Source organism: Podarcis liolepis (assembly GCF_965112155.1).
Source record: "Podarcis liolepis genome assembly, chromosome: 1".
Classification (NCBI taxonomy): domain Eukaryota; kingdom Metazoa; phylum Chordata; class Lepidosauria; order Squamata; family Lacertidae; genus Podarcis; species Podarcis liolepis.
Genome location: NC_139554.1, coordinates 115,884,457 through 115,904,968, shown reverse-complemented (window position 1 = coordinate 115,904,968; position 20,512 = coordinate 115,884,457). Strand labels below are relative to the sequence as shown.

General features: G+C 45.5%; 1 protein-coding gene across 5 annotated transcripts in view; it reads right to left on the bottom strand.

Annotated features, from left to right (window-relative positions):
• Positions 1 to 20,512, bottom strand: part of WIPF1 (WAS/WASL interacting protein family member 1) — a 60,492-nt gene that overhangs the window by 26,784 nt on the left and 13,196 nt on the right. The window contains exon 1 of one of the 5 annotated variants that reach the window (XM_083468921.1): positions 12,729 to 12,795. The exons of the other annotated variants lie outside the window; for them this stretch is intronic. The gene's annotated coding sequence lies outside the window, so the exon portion shown is untranslated. Of the gene's footprint in view, positions 1 to 12,728; positions 12,796 to 20,512 lie in introns of those variants that run through there. 5 annotated transcript variants of the gene reach the window in all.

Sequence of the window (20,512 nt, the reverse complement as noted above, 5' to 3'; positions counted from 1 at the left end):
GCACTGAAATCCTGGGCACAGCTCCTCCTCCTCTTCAAAATGCAACAGGGAGGCAGCCAGATGAGAGAGGGAGGTGCTTAAAGCTCTACCTGATCCTAAGGAAACTAACTCAACCCCCCCGATTTCATCAGGACCTTCCTCTAAGGTGCTTCAGTTTGGAAGGTTTCATATTCCATGGTTTTGCAAACTAAAAAAACTTGTCTGGAATCCTATTTGGATAGGAAGTGTTAGGGAGAAGTGTTTTGCTGTAGAAAAACAGCTGACGGGAGCAAAGGTTAAGTGCTCCCTCCCTCTGTTGTGATTTCGTGCCCTCTTAGCTTCATCAAAAGTGGTGCCTGGGCTGACCCTGAAATACAGACATTTGGCTGGAAAAAAGTATACAGAGAGCCATATGAGTTTTCCACACGGCGTAGACTAGAGCCTTCAGGAAGAAAGCCGCCCTCTGTATAATTTGTCCCATGTGTTACATTCACCACCAGAACATTTAACAACATGGGATGGCAACTACATTTTGGATAAATATTATAGTTTCAGGAATTTGGCTAAATTTACATGATTTTTTTCATCCTTAAGTGTTCGAGAGAGAGAGAAATCACCTGTATGGTGAATCTGCTTTGACCAGTTAAGGGAGATTTTTTTAATGTGAAGCTGTATCCTCAGCTAACCTTCCAGCTGTTGCAGTCTATTGGTTGGAGGGAGATCATGCAAGCTTCGGTATTCAAGCTTGTGCGCAATACAGACAAAAGGAAGGAGAGGAGCTGAGTTTTGACTTTAGCATATCTTCACGGGAATTGGGAAATAAGGGGACAGGGGGGAAGCGAGGGAATAAGCAACATACCTTTCATCTCTCTTTTTTAAAGGATAACGCTGTAAGTCCCAGCCCCCACCATATGGATTCAAAAACTAAGGCCATTGTTTAGCAATGACTGCCAATGAAAGATACCTTTTGAAGACATATTTGAAAGTTAAGTTTTTAACTTTTAAAATAATAAAACCATTTGCATTGTGTGTGGTTTTTTTTTTAAAAAAGTCAAATACAGTGGACCTTCTAGTTATGTACCGCTCTGGATACGTAACTTTCGGGTTACGAATGTGGCAAACCAGGAAGTGTATACTTCCAGGTTTCACTGCGCACGCATGAGCAGAAGCACTCTGTGTGCCACACACATGCGCAGAAGCGCTCAATTGCGCCGCGTGCACAGAAGCAGCGTCTCTGCCTACGGGCTTTTCAGGTTGCGGATGGACCCCCAGAATGAATCCACCATATTTTTCGCTCTATAAGACGCACCCGACCATAAGACGCACCTAGTTTTAGAGGACAAGAAACAAGAAAAAAAATTCTCTCCCTCCCTGCGCAGCGCCTCTCCAGCAACGCGGGAGGAGAAATGGAAGGAGCTCCGTTTCTCCTCCCGCTTTGCTGAAGGGGCGCTGCGCAGCTTTCCCTCTCTGCATAGCGCCTCTTCAGCAATGAAGAGGCGCTGCGCAGAAGGAAAGCTACGCAGTGCCTCTCCAGCTAAGCAAAGTCAGAACAGCAAGAGGGATTGCTGTGCAGCGAAAGCAGCAATCCCTCTTGCTGTTCTGGCTTCTGGGATAGCCGTGCCAAGCCTCTTCAGGGCAGGGGGAGCGCTCCTCCCGTTGCACTGAAGAGGCTTCGTGCAACTATCCCTGAAACCAAGAGAGCAAGAGGGATCGGTGCACACTGATCCCTCTTGTTCTCCTGGCTTCAGGGATAGCTGCGCAGCCTGCATTTGCTCCATAGGACACACACACATTTCCCCTTACTTTTTAGGAGGGGAAAAGTGCGTCTTATAGAGCGAAAAATACGGTAATTCATATCCGGAGGGTCCACTGTACAGTCGTACCCTGGATCCCAAACAACTTGCGAGTCAAATGTTTTCGCTTCTGAATGCCAGAAACCCAAGAGTGTTCCAGTTTGTGAACATTCTTTGGAACCCGAACAACCAACAGGGCTTCCGACTGGCTGCAGGAGCTTCCTGCAGCCAATCGGAAGCCGCACTTTGGTTTCCGAACGTTTTGGAAGTCCAAACTGCTGCACAAGGGGGATAATTTTTGTCAGGCTTACAGAAGTGGAGGGAAGGGGTAAACAAGCCCTTGCTATGATCCCGATGAAAAAATTCTCCCCTCTCCATTGCCTTGCACATATCATTATACTTATCAAATCCCTGTATGTGGTTGTTAACCCCACGATTAACATAATGTCTACTTCAGCCCTTAAAGGTCACCAAGTAGCAAGCAAGCGTCCCCACCCACAAACCACACCAATCTGAATACATAACCAACTAACAACTTTTGTGTATGTGCTCTGCACATGCCACATCATTGAATTCCCAAAGATACTTCTTCACGTTTTCTCAGCAGTCGGGGGTTTAACAGAAGCAAATTTGCCTTTGGGCTTTGAATGACGCCTGTCACACGTGCCACTGTGGTGCTTTAACTACATCAAATCATGCTGGTTATAGTAAGGCAAGATACATATTTTTAAAGTAATCCTAGGCGAAGAGAACGCTCTCTCTCCCGGTTTCCACGAGGACCACAGCACACAGGTAGCGGAGGTCCAACTCCTTCCTCCCTCATCACGACGCGATGGGATTCCCCCCCCCCCATCGCTAACTGCAGTACCATGCACTGGAGAGAGGTGTTTCCACTGAGTTCGTGGCTGTGGAAGGAAGTGTCCTTCCTGGTGAGCAAACTTTTTGAGTTCTCCAGAACTCTCCCTTTTGCTTAACATTCAACCTGAAGATGAGTTCTGGAGGACTTAAAACACTACTTAGTACATCCACCCCACCCCACCCCAGATTTTAGGCATAGCTGTCAACCGTCCCTTTTTTTTGCGGGAAATTCCCTTATTCCAGCGCCGTTTCCCGCTGCTTCCCACTGCTATCCCGGATTGTTAGATATCCCGTAAACTGTCCCCAGGACAGGTGAGGCTGCTGATCCCTTATTTTCGAGGCTGCTAATCCCTTACTTTCAAATCTGAAAGTTGACCGCTATGATTTTAGGTGGTCCAAAGAAAGATACTGTGGCTTTTGAATTTCATCTCGTGGAACAAATACACAATCTCTGGCTGAGCACTGAAATATTTCAGATTGTTCTCCTGTTCTCACCATATGTGCCTCTATTCTAGTTCCAGCTCAGGGAGAGAAAAAAGGTGAGTCTTATCAATCAGCAGGGTTTTTTGGGTGGGTAGAGGGGAGACACCGGTTTAATACCTTGCAAAATAAGCAGAAAAGTTTTAATGAAAGCAATTCAACTTGCTTCCTGTTTAGCTTAAGCACCTGCGAAAACCACAAAGCGCAGTATAAAAGGGCCTCTTCTGCTCCCTGTTAACTTTTAAATTTTATTTCAATGCTGCAATGCTGCCAGTAGGGATAAATATTTTGGCTGCACCGGGCAAGAATGAATTTGTTTTAAGCTTACTTACTTTTCTATTTAGTTTCTGCCATTAATAAACGGAAAACTGCATTTGCAGAGATTGCGGGGTGGGGCAGGGGGAACCTTCCTTGCCAGAATAAAACTGGAATCCCAGAACTCAAAGACTCCTGCCCATACATCTGTGCATGATTTATATATTCTGTTTCAGATCCTACTTCGTCCGAATCAGTCACCTCCAACCTGGTGCCCTTCAGATGTCTTGCCATATAACCTCCACCTGGCTGGGATTGAGATTGGCATTCTAGTCCAAAACATCTGGAACACACAAGGTTTGGGGAGGTCTGGACAGTAATTCTAAACCAGATGATAAAAATCAGCAATTTCTGTTTTGAGCATGTTTAGGGTTAGGAATACCCACTCAAAAGAGTATTAGTCAGCTGACATTTCCAAACTACATGGAACTTTGGAGGTGAAAGAAACCTTACAAAACATTTACTTAGGAAATATACCAAAGGAAACAAAATTTCCCTGGCTATCAGCCTGGGGGAGAAAACAAACAGGCAACGCAAATGCACATGCACAAACGCAGCCGAAATGGGGCCAAGCATTTAATGATATTTTTCTATTGTCTGACCCCATACAGAAGCTTCTTTTAGAAGGGGCCAAACACAGAACTTCATGGCCTAACAAAACTGCAGGCTTCTAATGGATCGGCTAAAAAAAAAAAAGGAAAAAGCCAAGACACTTACTTAATTTGCACACTAAACAAATTCGCTTAAACATCTGGCCCAAGGCTGGCTGGCAGGTCCCAAACGCATCTTTGAAAAATCTGGGAAGCAGTTACATTTTCCGAGAAATAAAGCACACGCACTAATTTGTTCGAGAGACTTTGATCACGCCAAGACACCTGCAACTGTACAGTGGTACCTCGGGTTAAGTACTTAATTCGTTCCGGAGGTCCGTTCTTAACCTGAAACTGTTCTTAACCTGAAGCACCACTTTAGCTAATGGGGCCTCCCGCTGCCGCCGCACAGCCAGAGCACGATTTCTGTTCTCATCCTGAAGCAAAGTTCTTAACCCGAGGTACTATTTCTGGGTTAGCAGAGTCTGTAACCTGAAGCGTATGTAACCAGAGGTATCACTGTAGTTCTTTGGAGCTTCAGCACAGCTGAAGGCTTGGGTTTGTGGAATGCCTTTGCAAGAAGCTGCTGTGCAAGGAGCATGAAACCTTCTATCTACCCCATCAAATTGCTCCCCCAAAGCAAAGATCTGTTAAGGGCCGCAGTGGGTTACATAACCAGGGTTGCCATCACGGAAAACTCACCCATGCCCTTCCCTCCTCATGCTGATCATTTGTCCCTATTTGTTTACGTTTTAGAAGAATATTTGCATCATTCATTTGCATTGTCTAGTCTAGCCTCTGTGGACTACAACTCCCAACATCTCATGCCAGTTTGGCCAAAAGTCAGGGAGTTGTAGCCTAAAACATCTGGAGAAGAGTACCACATTGGCTACTTCTGAGCTAGTTTGTAAAGCATCACACTATAGTCTATTGTAAAAAATTAGAAAAATGATCAAAATATGACAGAGAAAAGAGGTGTTTACAAGGGCCCTGGAGAAGGAGTAAGCAGTGTGTGTCTATATAGCAGGCTCTTTTAAAAAATAGCAGAAATTGCGGCTTGCACCTTTGAAAAGCTAATAAAATACAGTGGTACCTCAGGTTACATACGCTTCAGGTTACTGACTCCGCTAACCCAGAAATACTGCTTCAGGTTAAGAACTTTGCTTCAGGATGAGAACAGAAATCGTGCTCCGGCGGCGTGGTGGCAGCAGAAGGCCCCATTAGCTAAAGTGGTGTTTCAGGTTAAGAACAGTTTCAGGTTAAGAACAGACCTCCGGAACGAATTAAGTACTTAACCCGAGGTACCACTGTAATACACAGATTTTAACATCTCTAAGCAGCAAAGTTTGGCAGATGATGGACATCTGCCAAGGCACGGAGCCCACTGCCAGAACCACTTAAACTGTTACTTTACATTTTACACTTCTACAACTAAAGTTATGCACTCTATTTAACGCTCAATTAGCTTCATAATAACATTCCTATTAATTATTTTTTGTTGCAAACCAAAAGGGCAGAAAAGCACGACCAAAACACACACACACAAAACTACTCCCTCTGAACACAAAACACCCACCAGCCACTCCCAGGAACAAGATTTTAATTGAAATGACCGGGAGGACTTGAATTCAGACAGGTGCGGAAAGGAAGGTACAGTGGTGCCTCGCAAGACGAAAAGAATCCGTTCTGAGAGTCTCTTCGTCTAGCAGTTTTTTCGTCTTGTGAAGCAAGCCCTTTGACGGATTAGCGGATTAGCGCTATTAGCGACTTTTAGCGGCTTAGCGGATAAGCGGCTTAGAAAAAGGGGGGGAGGAAAAAAAACCCAGCAGGAACTCGCAAGACATTTTCGTCTTGCGAAGCAAGCCCATAGGAAATTCGTTTTGCGAAGCACCTCCAAAACGGAAAACCCTTTTGTCTAGCGAGTTTTCCGTCTTGCGAGGCATTCGTCTTGCGGGGCACCACTGTATTAGGGCAAGGGCAGCTGTGCAGGGCACCTACAGGCGCCAGGAAAAACATGCTAGTGGGTAGAATGAGCTCCGGTGGCATGCAGGGCTATGCAAGAAACACAAAACACCAAGGGCTTTCAAATATCTGCAACTAATGGGAGCACTTTATTAACCCCAATTCGCTTTAATTACAATTCCACCTAAGCTCCGGGACAGCTTAGGTTTTGTTTCTGGTTATAACTGGATAAATTATATATATAAAAAACCTCGGTTGAACTGCCACACAATCCGAAGTTAGGGAAACAGCTTTAAAGAAAACCCACACTGCCCACTTTTCAAACTGCTTTTCTGGTGCAGGCTCTTGCATCTATAGCACAAGAAATAACACAAGAAACCCAGCTGATCAGATGAAAGGTCGATCTAGCTCAGTGTCCCATTTCCCCAGAATGATCTTCCAGGTGCATCCAGAAAGCCCTCTGCTGTTACGTGCAGCATTTGAAATTCACCAGGTGCCAGTCGCATTTTTGTACCTGGCTTTCGGACTCTTGCGACTAAGCGAAGATACTCAGGTGGCAGGGTGACGCCTGGCGTCTCCACCATCTGGAGGTGCCACGCCTGGAGATCATTGGGTCTTGATCGTTTTCACACAGTGGCAACACACCCTGTAGAATTCTATCCATCAGATTCTATCTGCACAATCAGAATGAATTTCAGGAACCCAAAAGTGGTATTGAAATATACGACTTTCGAGCCGCTTGGCCCAAAAATGGCAACCAGGCATTCTGTTTTGGCGACTGTAACCCTGGTTTAAGGAGCCATATGGTGCCTGGCTTATATATATGAGTTTCTATCACTGGTTACATGGTAAAGGGTAAAGGGACCCCTGACCATTAGGTCCAGTCGTGACCGACTCTGGGGTTGCGGCGCTCATCTCGCTTTATTGGCAGAGGGAGCCGGCGTACATCGTCCGGGTCATGTGGCCAGCATGACTAAGCCACTTCTGGCGAACCAGAACAGCACACGGAAACGCTGTTTACCTTCCCACCGGAGCGGTACCTATTTATCTACTTGCACTTTGATGTGCTTTCGAACTGCTAGGTGGGCAGGAGCTGGGACCGAGCAACGGGACCTCACCCCGTCGTGGGGATTCGAACCGCCGACCTTCTGATCGGCAAGTCCTAGGCTCTGTGGTTTAACCCACAGTGCCACCCGCATCCCGGTTACATGGTAGACTGCCCTTGAAGCTGGACGTTTCATATTAGCCAGTGATAGGCATCCTCTCCTAGGGAATATGCTTTGAACCTATTTCTAAGCAGGAGGCCTTTGCCACAGCTTCTGGGAGCGAATTCCAAAAAGAAATAAAATGCATGCTGTACCTCTTGCAACAGCTGCAGAGCGCAGGAGAATCTGAGCAGGAAGAAGCACAGCGCAGAAGAAAGGTTCTGGCCTGAAAGCAGAAGGCAGATGGGCTGCCATGTATCGATACCTTAGGCTAAGTCCTAGCTTGGAACAGGTGTGTGTTGGCTGCACGTCCTTTTTATTGCACGTGTACAAAAATAAGAACCCAATACCACATCCTATTACCAAGCATCAGATGTCCTCCAAGCACCCTGCGAGGTTGGTTAGGCTGGCAAATAACAATGAGCTCAAGGTCACGCCGTCGGCTTCATAGCTGAGCAAATCCAATACACCACAGGCTACACCCCAGTGGCTCCCAAGGCCTGTGATCAACAGCCTTAGATGGAAGCGTGAGAACCATTGAACCGCCGGTGAGGCTTCTCAAGCCAGCCTCTCTCCAGCATTGCAAAATCAACTCACCCCCCTCCCCAAACACACACACTGCCTCAGCCTCCACAGCAGCTTAGATTCATTTCCTTACCTGTTCTCTCTTTCTATTGAGCCTGAACTAGGGCCGGGTAATAATAATAATGATAATAATAATAAAATTTATTTATACCCTGCCCATCTGGGCGGCTCCCAACAGAATATTAAAAACAGAATAAAACATCAAACATTGGAAACTTCTCTAAACAGGGCTGCCTTCAGATGTCTTCTAAAAGTCAGGTGCAGTGGTACCTCTGGATACGAACGTTTATGGTTGCACATGCGTTGGGTTATGAGCTGCGCCAACCTGGAAGTACAGGGCTGCTTTCTAACATCTTCTAAAAGTCAGGTAGTTGTTTATTTCCTTGACATCTGATGGGAGGGCATTCCACAGGGCGGGTGCCACTACCGAGAAGGCCCTCTGCCTGGTTCCCTGTAACCTCACTTCTGGCAGTGAGGGAACCGCCAGAAGGCCATCGGAGCTGGACCTTAGTGTCCAAGCTGAAAGATGGGGGTGGAGATGTTCCTTCAGATATTTTTCAAAAACCGTGATCTATCACTGCTAAACATTGCAATATAATAATATATCATGATGTCTGAAACAAGGATGGAGCTATGTAGTGATATTGGGTGGCTCCATGGTATTCCCTCCATTGTGATTTTTATTATGAAACTGATATCACGATATGGGCTTCAAACTGGTTTTGGACAATATATTGATATATCAGCCCTAGCCTGAACCATTCCTTCATTCTTCCATATTTACATAGTTGCGTAGTCTTTTCTTGCTCTTCTTCCTGCTGCTCTAATTTTAATCTGGAAAATTAATTCCCCCCTCAGCCTTCTTTTTCCAAGAACTCTGGTTTATGCAGTTACCACTTTTGTACAATTCCCTTATTGTTTTTCCCCCCTCCCCTCTTTGCCTCTGCCACAATGCTCTCTGACTCTTCCCACTTCCTCTTCTCTAACTTTTCTCAGTTTTTCTCATCAAGCAGCGTTATCCGTTTATAAAACACAGGCTATCATACGCTGCTCTGCTTTTGCATGCTTCAATGGTGGTGCTTTCAAAAAAGGATTTTCCATTCATTTTACAGGTCCACAAAGAAGTGCTACCGGTGTGAAAGAAAACATAGAACCTGAAGCAAAGTGAATGGCTTTGTACAATGGAAGCCAAAGGTTTTGTACAGTGACACACATAGCCTTGCAGCACACAGGGGCCATTCCCCCCCCCCCAGCTTGCTTTTTGTGCACAGAGGTTTGCAATTGTACAAATCTTCACGCAATAATTGCCCTTAAAGCGGACGATGCTATCTTTTGTTGTCCCCAGTCACTCTGGGCGGCGTCCAACAAATTTGAACACAGTAAGACATCAAACATCAGAAACTTCCCTATAGAGGGTTGTCTTCAGATGTCCTCTAAAAGTCAGATAGTTGTTTATTTCCTTGACATCTGATGGGGAATGCTGCTAAATCAAGTAATTTTCTTGATCCTTTTCTCCATGGCCCAGGGTCCTACAAGGACTAAATCTCCTTTGACTGGCCATTTCCCTCCAGTTCCCAGAACGGACCTTCCTGTACCTCCAACACTTGTGAAATTATGCTGCGGTCAGACTTTCCCTTTTGCTTATTTTTTCTTCATTCCATCAGCTCCCCTGGTTTCTGCCTTAAAACACCACTCACTTTTTGTCCAACTTCCTCCAGCTACCTTCAGTTTCTTGGTCTCCTTCCCTTGCATCCCAGCTTTCCTCTCCCTAAACCACACTAAGGGTCTTATTCAGAGGACCTTCTCCCACTCGTCCCTTTTTCTCTCTCAGTTCTCTTTTCTCAGCTGAGTTGGGTCCCTTGATTCAGCCATGCTGCCTCCAAGATTGCAACCCTCTAATTCCCTCATTCTTGTGAGACTAGTTGACAAACCTACTTCTGTAACTAAGGTCTGGGTGAGGTTCTAATCCCTTGCCAAACTGTCAACTTCTCCTTCCCCCACAGAAACTGAGCTGTATAGATGTATAATCTATGAAGCCTGAATAGTTGGGGTGGTTATGAACATTCTGTGCTGCTGCTTCAGCCAATGAATGTCACAGGCTTCACCACCAGAAGCACAACATGCTAAATAAGTTTGTGTTCTTCCCTATAAATAGCATTATTGCATAGATCTTGCAGTATTTATGTGAATCCAATCATACAAAGAATCCAATCATCCAATCATACAAAGAATCCAATCATACAATCATACAAAGAATCCAATCTTCCAATCATACAAAGGTAAAGGTAAAAGTCCCCTGAATGGTTAAGTCCAGTCAAAGGCGACTATGGGGTTGCAGCGCTCATCTCGCTTTCAGGCCAAGGGAGCCGGCGTTGGTCCACAGACAGCTTTCCGGGTCATGTGACCAGCATGACTAAACCGCTTCTGGTGCAACGAAACACCATGACTGAAACCAGAGCACACGGAAACACCGTTTATCTTCCTGTCACAGCAGTACCTATTTATCTACTTGCACTGGTGTGCTTTCGAACTGCTAGGTTGGCAGGAGCTGGGACAGAGCAATGGGAGCTCACTCCATCATGGGGATTCGAACCGCTGACCCAGGCATGTCTCATTACAGCAGAAAATGCTGATTATTTTGTTACATATCCCTAAAACCAACCCCCCCCACAGGTTGTGGATTTTCATCATTGTGATGACAAGGACATTTTCTTTTTAGAAGGAGGGGGTAGATAAACACTAGTCAACCTCTGCATTGTCAAGAATCAGCATATTATAAAACATTCTGAACCCAAATATTATTTTGCACAGTTAGAGACAGACCACAGGACAACGTCTTGGGAGTCACTGATCCAGTTTTGGGGTTGGTGCTCTTTCCCCCATGTCCTTTCTGGGTCTCAAAGTGGGACATGCATTTCCCCTCCCCCAACCATGTTGTCCTCACAACTACCCGGTGAGGCAATTTTTGGCTGAGAGTGTATTTCCACTTGGGTGCCCCCTCCCCCGCCCAGTCCTAGTCTGAGCACTACCCTGAATTTTCAGAAGAATATGCAAGTTATTCACAGAGGAGGACAGAGGCCACAGAACCACCCAACTGGTTCTGTGACTTTAAGTACACTTTTGGACTTGTTTTTCCTGCAAAAGCAACCCCCCCCCCGTCCGCTGGAAGGCTGCAATTGAAACTGATGGAAGTTTCAAAAACAGCTTGTGATACGGCCTGGGGAGGAAGGAGGTCCAGAGGAGGGGGGAAAAGAATATCTGATCCTACCAGTTAGGTCCCTTACACCAAGCCCAGCAATTCTCTGGATGTTGGGAAGATAAGCAAGGCTTATGTGTGTGGTACGGAAGCTGTACTACCCAGGACAGGATGGGGTTGTACAGGGTTGTTAAGGCAGCAGAGAGCATTATTGGCTGCCCACTCTCCACCTTAGAGCAGATTTATGCCACAAGGTGCCATAGGAAGGCACTGGACATAGTAAAAGATCCATCGCATCCTGGTCATGTCTCTTCGAGCTCTTGCCGTCGGGACGGAGATACAGGACGATGAAGACAAGAACGAGCCGTCTTAAGAACAGCTTCTTCTCCAGAGCGATCTCGGCCCTGAATGGGAAGCCCGGACTTTGAAAGTCATCTAATCTCCCTTGCTGTATTATATTGTATTGTTTAATTAGTGTTTTTATGGAGCAGTCAAGTAATTTCGTTGTCCCCGAAGGGGGCAATGACAATAAAGATATTATTATTATTATTATTATTATTATTATTATTATTATTATTATTATTATTATTATTATTATTTTCTTCTTCTTCTTACTCTTGGAGCAAAAAGGGTTTAAGTGAGAGATGTTTCAGACAGAGACAAAGAAGAAAGCAAAATCAGATTGATGCCCAGGGACTGAAGAAGCAAAAGGAGGCACACTCTGGCTTATGCCATTGGCCGGAGCTCCATGGAGCAATGAGAGTCTTAATCTCAGAGTTGTGGGTTCAAGTCCCACACTGGGCAAAAGAGTTATGCATTGCAGGGGGTTGGGTTAGATGACCTTCGTGGTCCCTTCCAACTCTACAAATTCTATGATTTTTGTCTGCATCCAAGGGAGAACACCGTGACAAAGGGGAGACCAACCTGGCTCCATTCACCGGCCCCTGGAGGAGCTGCAACGCTTGCTTTCCTCTTCTTCGCTCATTTTGCATTGCATCTAATTATACCGCAAGCTCACAAGCAGGCCCTTGTGCTCTCTTTTAATATACGTGCAGGGCTTAGAAATTTTTTTAGGCACTGTAAGTATTGAAATCAGTAATAGCATTTGAGAGCTAGCAAACTCCACTAAAGGAGAAGCCACATCTGCAGCACAATCCTAGGCATGCTTACACAAAAGCACATGTAATTTAATTCCCACTAAATTCAAGGGGCCTTACTCCAAAGGAGGCACGATTGGACAATAGCTGTGTATAGGATTGCAGCCTTAAGTCTTTTGCATTAGCCAATTACATTAACAGTTCAAGGTTCTCCCCACCCCAGCTGTGTGTGTGTGTGTTTCTCAACCTGTAAGTCCTCCCCAGATGTTGTTGAACTACAACTCCCATCACCCCTAGCTAGCAAGGCCAGAGCTCAGGGATGATGGGAGTTGTAGTCCAACAACATCTGGGAACCCACAGGTTGAGAACTGCTGGTGCCACAACAATAAAACATGCTTTCATTACTGAAAATAAAATCCTCATCTTCTCACAGACAGGTAAGTTCAGCAGCACACACACACACACACAAACTGAACCACCAACCGGAATATTAATTCTTCCCTGTTATATGCATCTTTTGGGCGACCTTGTAAGTCAGAAGCTCAGCACTGTCCTAGCGAAAGTCTCATGCTACAATCGTCCTACCCCAACCACGACAAGCTTAAACACACACACAACACTCATATTCGAAAAGAATAAAAACTTGCTGCAAAAAGAAAAACACAGACCTGCGCTGTCTTCAACAGTAGGAGAGCTGTCACGTCTGAAGCTCACCTCAGCTTTCAGCTGAGTTTCCTGTCACATAGCCACATGACACCACACTTCCCCACACTGCCTCTTGCTAAAAAAACCCTTGCTCCATCTACTTCGTTTCGACTCGGAGAATATTTATACCTCACGTTATTATGCATCCCATTTGTTTGCATAATTCCGCTATCTTTTGTTTGTTCCGCTCAGAGCGCTCTAAAACTGAAAAGGGCAAACGCAAGGAGACAATTAGGAGTGTTACAGGAATGGCCCTCCGGTCAGTTCAAGGCCATATTAAAGCTTGCACTGTGTGCATGCATTGAAATCTTTTGTGGTGCCACACTGCTGACTCATTTAAACCATGCTCTGTCTATGGCCTGCTGCTGGCAGAGGGGACAGGACCACACAAATGTGAACGAGCACACACACACACACACACACACATTTCATTCCTCCCATTAACTCCATCCTGTCGTGGAAGCTTTTCTGCAGCAGAGCATTTTTTTCTCTCTCTCTCCCTTTCACTACATCAGTGTTTCCCAAACTTGGGTCTCCAGCTGCTTTGGGACTACAACTCCCATCATCCCTAGTCAGCAAGACCAATGGCCAGGGATGATGGGAATTGTAATCCAAAAACATCTGCAGACCCAAGTTTGAGAAAAAATTGCACCAGACAGTTAAAAATTGCTTATAGGTAGGAATGTAGCTACTGAGCCACTGTATTGGGATCAGGGAACACAGACTGTGGTGTGAGAACCAGGAAGTTTTGAAAGAAACTCATGCAATAGGAAGAAACAGCAAAGGTTTCAAAACAGGGTCACCTTCTGCCACAAAAAAGCCTTCACTTTGGCTTACTGAGCACAAAAGTCCAACCCAGCCTCGACTATTTAAAAAAGCAGAAAGAGCTATAGGTAGGGGTGAAGTCCGATTTACCAGTGTGGTGCTGTGGGATACAGGTGCTGCTGTGGTCTAAACCACAGAGCCTAGGGCTTGCCGATCAGAAGGTCGGCGGTTCTAATCCCCGCGACGGGGTGAGCTCCCATTGTTCAGTCCCAGTTCCTGCCTACCTAGCAGTTCGAAAGCACGTCAAAATGCAAGTAGATAAATAGGTACCGCTCCTGCAGGAAGGTAAACAGCGTTTCCGTGCACTTCTCTTGTTCGCCAGAAGTGGCTTAGTCATGCTGGCCACATGCAGACAAACGCCAGCTCCCTCGGCCTATAGAGCAAGATGAGCGCTGCAACCTCAGAGTCGTCCACGACTGGACCTAACGGTCAGGGGTACCTTTACCTTAACAAAGGGGGAGAGTGCTTTTTTGCTCAGGTTCTGTTTTTAGGTTTTCCATAGGCACCTGGTTGACCAATGTGAGAAAAGGATAATGGACTTGATGGGTCGCTGACCTGATTCAACAGGGTTTTTCTTCCGTTCTTAATTTTGGAACGGAGGCAGTAAGAGTCTCTTTTATACAAACACAACTAAGGTTTTCCTTTGACTAATTCATGCAGATACAACTCCGTTAATGCCATCTTGGCAAACTTGAGCTTGGAAGACCCCCACCCCCTACCTAGAACAGGCTAGAGGAAAAGTACCAAAATCCCATGGAAGATTACCACTGGAGATGTAGCAGAGTTGATAAAAAGAAAGGTAGCAGACAGTGGTGCAAACTGCAAGTAAAAACCACAGGAAGTAGCATGGGAGGTAGCATTTACACAGAATTTGTAATGCGGAGAGGCCCTATAGCCATTTAAAGATGGGCCAAAGGAGGAAGGTGGCACTGCTAGATTTGCATTTACAACCTCATCTCTATTCACATGCAAAACTGCACCCAGAATGAAGCAGTTTTATTCATTCCGCAAAGTACTGAGCAGCCACTGTCTCAGGCTCCTGTACTGAAATATTGCATTTATATGCATGGCAGTACTGCCATCCTACCAGGCTGAAAAGAGAGAAAAGGTGGTTTGTCCACCCCAGCCTTCGCCGACCTGGTGTGCTGCAGCTGCTTTGCACTACAACTCCCATCAGCCTCACCTAGATGGGAGTCAGAGTCCAAGGACAGCTGCAGCACAGCAAGTTGGCAAAGGCTGATCTGTTAGTTCTGGCCCAAGTGCCTAGCCGGCACACCAACACACCAACTCTGGCTTCCTGGTTATAAAAAAAGTGCAGTCTGCTCTGCCTTAAGACAGTGTTTCCCAAACTTGGGCCTCCAGCTGTTTTTTGGACTACAATTCCCGGCATCACTAACCACTGCTAGCTAGGGATGATGGGTTTGAGAAACGCTGTCTTAGACACAGAGCAGACCCCACAGAGCTGTTATGAGATTGAAAAGGAGCAGGAAGGAACTAGGCAAACCACCTTAATCTCCTCAGAGGAACAGCAGGATGTACAGTGGTACCTCGGGTTACATACGCTTCAGGTTACACACACTGCTAACCCAGAAATAGTTAAGAACTTTGCTTCAGGATGAGAACAGAAATTGTGCTGCGGCGGCACGGCAGCAGCGGGAGGCCCCATTAGCTAAAGTGGTGCTTCAGGTTAAGAACAGTTTCAGGTTAAGCACGGACCTCCGGACCGAATTAAGTACTTAACCTGAGGTACCACTGTAAATGTAATAGAAGAAGAAGAAGAAGAAGAAGAAGAAGAAGAAGAAGAAGAAGAAGAAGAAGAAGAAGATTTTAATATTTATTCTGCAAGATCTGCCACTCACTCCTGCACACAAATGCCACTCACCAGTTTGGGCACAGTCAGATACGACTACCCCAAATTAAAAAGAAAGAAGAAAGATAAGCTCTGTCCACATTTAGAGAACCTTGATTCGAACTAGGTTGCTTTGCCAGAGGTCCCACTTCACCCAGCACCCATTTTGTGGCAAAGTGTGTTACAAGGAGGCTTCCTCTTTTAATTAAACCAGGTCTGGGAAAACTGTGGCCCTGCAGATGTTGCTAGCCCTGCAGATGTTGCTAGCCTACAACTTCTATCATTTCTGAACCTTGGCCATTAAAATGTTGAATCTATTGCCCTTAGGTACAGTAATGAGGACTACAAGATATACTGCCAGCCCTGGCTTAAGCTTTATATCAGGGGCTGCCTTATATTGAACCAGGCCTATGGTCCACCGCGTCCAGTATTCCACATACACACCCTGAACTACAGCAAAATATCCTTTCAGCCAGAAGTGCTGGTGAACAAATCAAATCTGAGATTTTAGCCATGCAAACCATGCATACTGGATCATGCTTTCACCCATAAACCGTGTCAGGTGACTACTTCTTCCCAAAGCTCCTATTTGCGCATGCAGATTAAACCTTACTGGGAAGTTGCACCCAAAAGCTGAAAAGCTGAAAATGCAAGTGCTGGTTATTTATATTGGAAGCTTTCATTTCATTTCATTTCATTTGCACACACAGCTGAAGCGATCCCTCAGTCAGCAGGAATATATATATATATATATATATATATATTTGCTTTCGTAGATTTTCACGGGTACAGGAATGCAGGTTTTGGTGTCTTCGGGTGTCTTCCCGTGTAAGAGTTGGGGTGTCTAGGCGACGTTTCGACGAGGTCTCACTCGTCATCTTCAGGCTGGTGCTTTCGGCTTCTTGTTACTGGAACAGAGCAGGATCTCAGTGTTTGAGTTCCTATAAATACTGTTGAGGGGGTGTGGTGTATAGCCTCCAACGTTCTGGGCAGAGAGGAAGTTCCCAGGTTAGTGTGCCTTTTCTTCTTTTGTTCCTTTCTTGAGTGATATTCTGAGTACCACTTAGGTGGGTCATTAGGTGTGGATTAGTTGCTAAAGCTTTCGTGTCTTGACCTCTTGAGCTTGTGAAGAGTTTTTCTGAGAAGATGGCTGTACTGCACTTAGTTGTGCAGTATATATATATATATATATATATATATATATATATATATATATGCAGGTTTTGGTGTCTTCGGGTGTCTTCCCGTGTAAGAGTTGGGGTGTCTAGGCGACGTTTCGACGAGGTCTCACTCGTCATCTTCAGGCTGGTGCTTTCGGCTTCTTGTTACTGGAACAGAGCAGGATCTCAGTGTTTGAGTTCCTATAAATACTGTTGAGGGGGTGTGGTGTATAGCCTCCAACGTTCTGGGCAGAGAGGAAGTTCCCAGGTTAGTGTGCCTTTTCTTCTTTTGTTCCTTAATTACTTGAGGGATATCTTGAGTGATTTCTTGAGTGATATTCTGAGTACCACTTAGGTGGGTCATTAGGTGTGGATTAGTTGCTAAAGCTTTCGTGTCTTGACCTCTTGAGCTTGTGAAGAGTTTTTCTGAGAAGATGGCTGTACTGCACTTAGTTGTGCTCTGGCTTGGCTTCGTGTATAGGGGCGAGCTGTGGTTTTGTGCCCTGTGCCAGCCAGATCTGTGTAGGGATTGCAGGGGGGTGCAGCATCCGGAGGTGCCACTATATATATATAGTGGTAGTAGACCCCCTGAGTACGAAAGAACTTGAAGGGAAGTTGAAGAGTTCAGGAAGTGACTTGATGTTTGCTCATGAGACACTGTCCCCATTGTCTTTAAAACCAATCTTAATTTTGAAAGACTTGAGAGGGAAAACACTAGCACGATTTGCTGACAGTAGCAGGCCTCTCTCCAATCCCATTCACACCACACACTGAAAGCGCTATGATGCCACTTTAAACAGCCATGGCTTCCACCCCAATAATTACTGGCTGCGGGTGCTGTTGAGACCCCTATTCCCGGCACAGAGCTACAATTCCTAGACTTCCCTGTTAAACCACTCCAGGAATGGCTCTGTGAAAGGAACAGGAGATGAATAGGTTCTGTCTTCGGATGTTAAACAAAAAGGGTGAGTCACCTGCGCTGTTCTCCACCCTCAACTTTCTGCCTGACATCCAAAACTGCTTTGGCAGCAGTGGGGGCTCCCTGTCCCTACGAAGAGCACAGAGGTGGCTGGCGCCAACTGCCTTTCATTCTTCCCATCCCAGAACTGTTTCCCTCAACAGTCATTCTCCCCTTGCTACATCTGAGGGAGAGGGGAGACAGGAAACCCTACTCTACAGAGTCAGCTCAGAGCAGTTACCTATTTCGGCAGCTCCTCCACCTGAAATAGGTGTGCTCAGGTACAACTAGGCATCCCAAAGCAGGAATGGCTAATCTATGACTCCTGTGGAGCTTGTTGGATTCCAGCTCCCATCAGCTCCAGACAGCAAGCCGTCCGAAGCCGAGGGGAGTTGAAGGCAACAACCTCTGGAGGGCCAAAGATTGCCCATTCCTGATCTAAGGTCATGGCTGGATCGCCCATGAGGTACGCTGAGGCAGCCGCCTCCCACTTCCGGAGGCTCAGATTAGTTTTCACTTCGGTGCTAAATTTGGTCCTCATACCTGCTGGTGCACGGAGGACACAGGTAGGGCTAAATTGGGATGGTTCAAATCTTCCACATGGTTCCTTGAAATGAGTCTGGGAACTCCGATCTCACCCACCCAGCCCTAATATAGATCCCTAGTGCTTATTTGCTACTTGATGCTGTGCATCACACCCACATTTTAGCAATGGTTAAGAGAGTTTACATCTCTCCTGCACGGAATATGAAACCAGTAGAATACGTTAAGAAGGTGTGAGCTACAGCAGTGAAGGAAAAGGTAGTGCTTTTTTCTTGGGGGATTGAAGAATAAACAGTACCAGCACCTTAAAAAATAATAATGTTAAAAGTGTAACAACTTCATGGTGGGTACCGGCACCTTTTCTTCTAAGAAAGAAAGAAAGAAAGAAAGAAAGAAAGAAAGAAAGAAAGAAAAGCACTGAATTCACAGGAGGTGAATTAAGAACATCATAACTTCTAAAAAGGCATGAAAAGCTTAAAGCTGAAAAAGGAGAATTTTACATTGGTACAAAGCAAGCTTGGCACATCTTGCTCTATAGTCTGAAGGCTTCCAAAGGAAACTTTGTTGAAACCTGGAAAACTTCTCTCTCTGTGTGTGTGTAGAAATCTAACTTTCTGGTCACCAGTGACATGTGCTTATTTGAAACTTTGTGAAGCAGTTGCTTTAGGTATGCATTAAATACTCATACCAACGGGAGACTTTGTCCTATATCTCACATGCTCTAGTTCACCCCAATAACTAACACCTACTGTTCGCTAATTTGCAGCAACCTAAGGTGCTGATAATTAACAAAAGGAAATAGAAGCAGCAGCAGCAGGAGTCATTGGGGAGAGCAGTGGCAAACTAAACGCCACGTTTTGCGATGCAACATAGCATGTCAATTGTACCGCAAAAGTATCTCGCTTTGGAATAAGAAAGAGAAAAAAGTAATGGGAAGAGAAGAGGGAATTCAGGTGCCAGTACATAAAGTTACATCAAGCTATATAATTATGGACCTTAAGAAGGGCCAGCCTGCCCCATTTTGCCGCCTGAGGCAAAACAGGAAGGTGCTGCCAGCACCAGATTTAGGGTGGCGCACTGAGCCGAGGGGGTGCAAAATTGAGACGATCCATAATTGAGAAGATCCATTTGGGTGTGCCGAATTTTGACCTCGCACAGGGTGGCTTATTACGAAAGATTACCAAAGTCCACTCAGGGTCGTGCCCCCTGTTAAAGCCTCCCTTAACTGGCTTTTGTGGCAGTACCCACCAAGTGTTGGCGATGGTTGGGTCTGGCAAGATATTCGTGTTGACACATTAAATGATTTGTAAAACTGCAGTTCAAACTATATGCTTGTTCTTCCTGTGTGTGTGGCAATTATTATTTCCGTGGTGTTTCTTCCTGTCCCGTTAAGGCAGAGCGGAACCGGAAGCAGAGGCGAAGTGTTTTGGATACTTTTACCACGTTATATAAAACATGATCGCTAGATATCTTAAGAAGTCCCCCAGCACATGCACACTGACAGTTAGGATGGCTGGAATTTCAATCAGCACAGAGGAATGAGTTCCTGAAACTGGGCCAAGATTACAGGAAAGGCTGCCAGATGGCTGCCTCCTATTATATCAAACGAAGTAGCATTAGGACATTTGAAATCTGCAGCAGGACGTTGTGTGGAATACTGTAGCTCTCTGCTCCCCAGCCAGTAAATATCCAAGTATTTGGATTTGAAAATAAGCAGTGGAGTTAACACAGGACACTGAACCATCTGGTTATGTTTGGGCAGTGGAAATTCTTGTGCATGAATTATTATTCTAAGCTGCCTCAAGACCTGTTTTCCAGAGCGTTTGGAATAAGCCTGCAGTACCACTCAGACACGCAAATTAATAAAGTGTAATGCTCGTATTTCTCACACTGTCTTCTCAAAAGGCTTCAGAGCACACATCTAAAACACCATCACCCCTCCCCCCCAACAGTGATAACTCTGTGAACTGTAGCAGGCATTTTAAGATGGTTTTCTGTTTCTACGCTATTACCGATAGAACTGGGTTGCTCTGCAACTCTTCCAGACGTGGCAACAGACCTTGCCTCACAAGTTAGGCAGGAGCCTAATGCGAAACTCACAATTAAAGCCTTGGTGTATTTAATGCAGGGAGATTGGCAATTAGCAACGAGTTTAGCAAACACGCTGTCTCGTTAACTGCTTTCTGGCTCTGGAATTCTCTGTCTTTGAAGGTGTGCCAAAAGTAGAAGCTGATCCACCTCCCAGAGGAAATGCAAGGTCTTTTTCATTCAATAAGCATGGGCTTGCTTTAATGGCACATGTATGCAAGAGTATCTTAGATCCTTCCAAAATCCCATTGATTGCGGATAATAAACTTGCTGTTAGCCCTGACCTTTCAAGAACAGAGGCAAGACCATAAATGCAAACTGTAT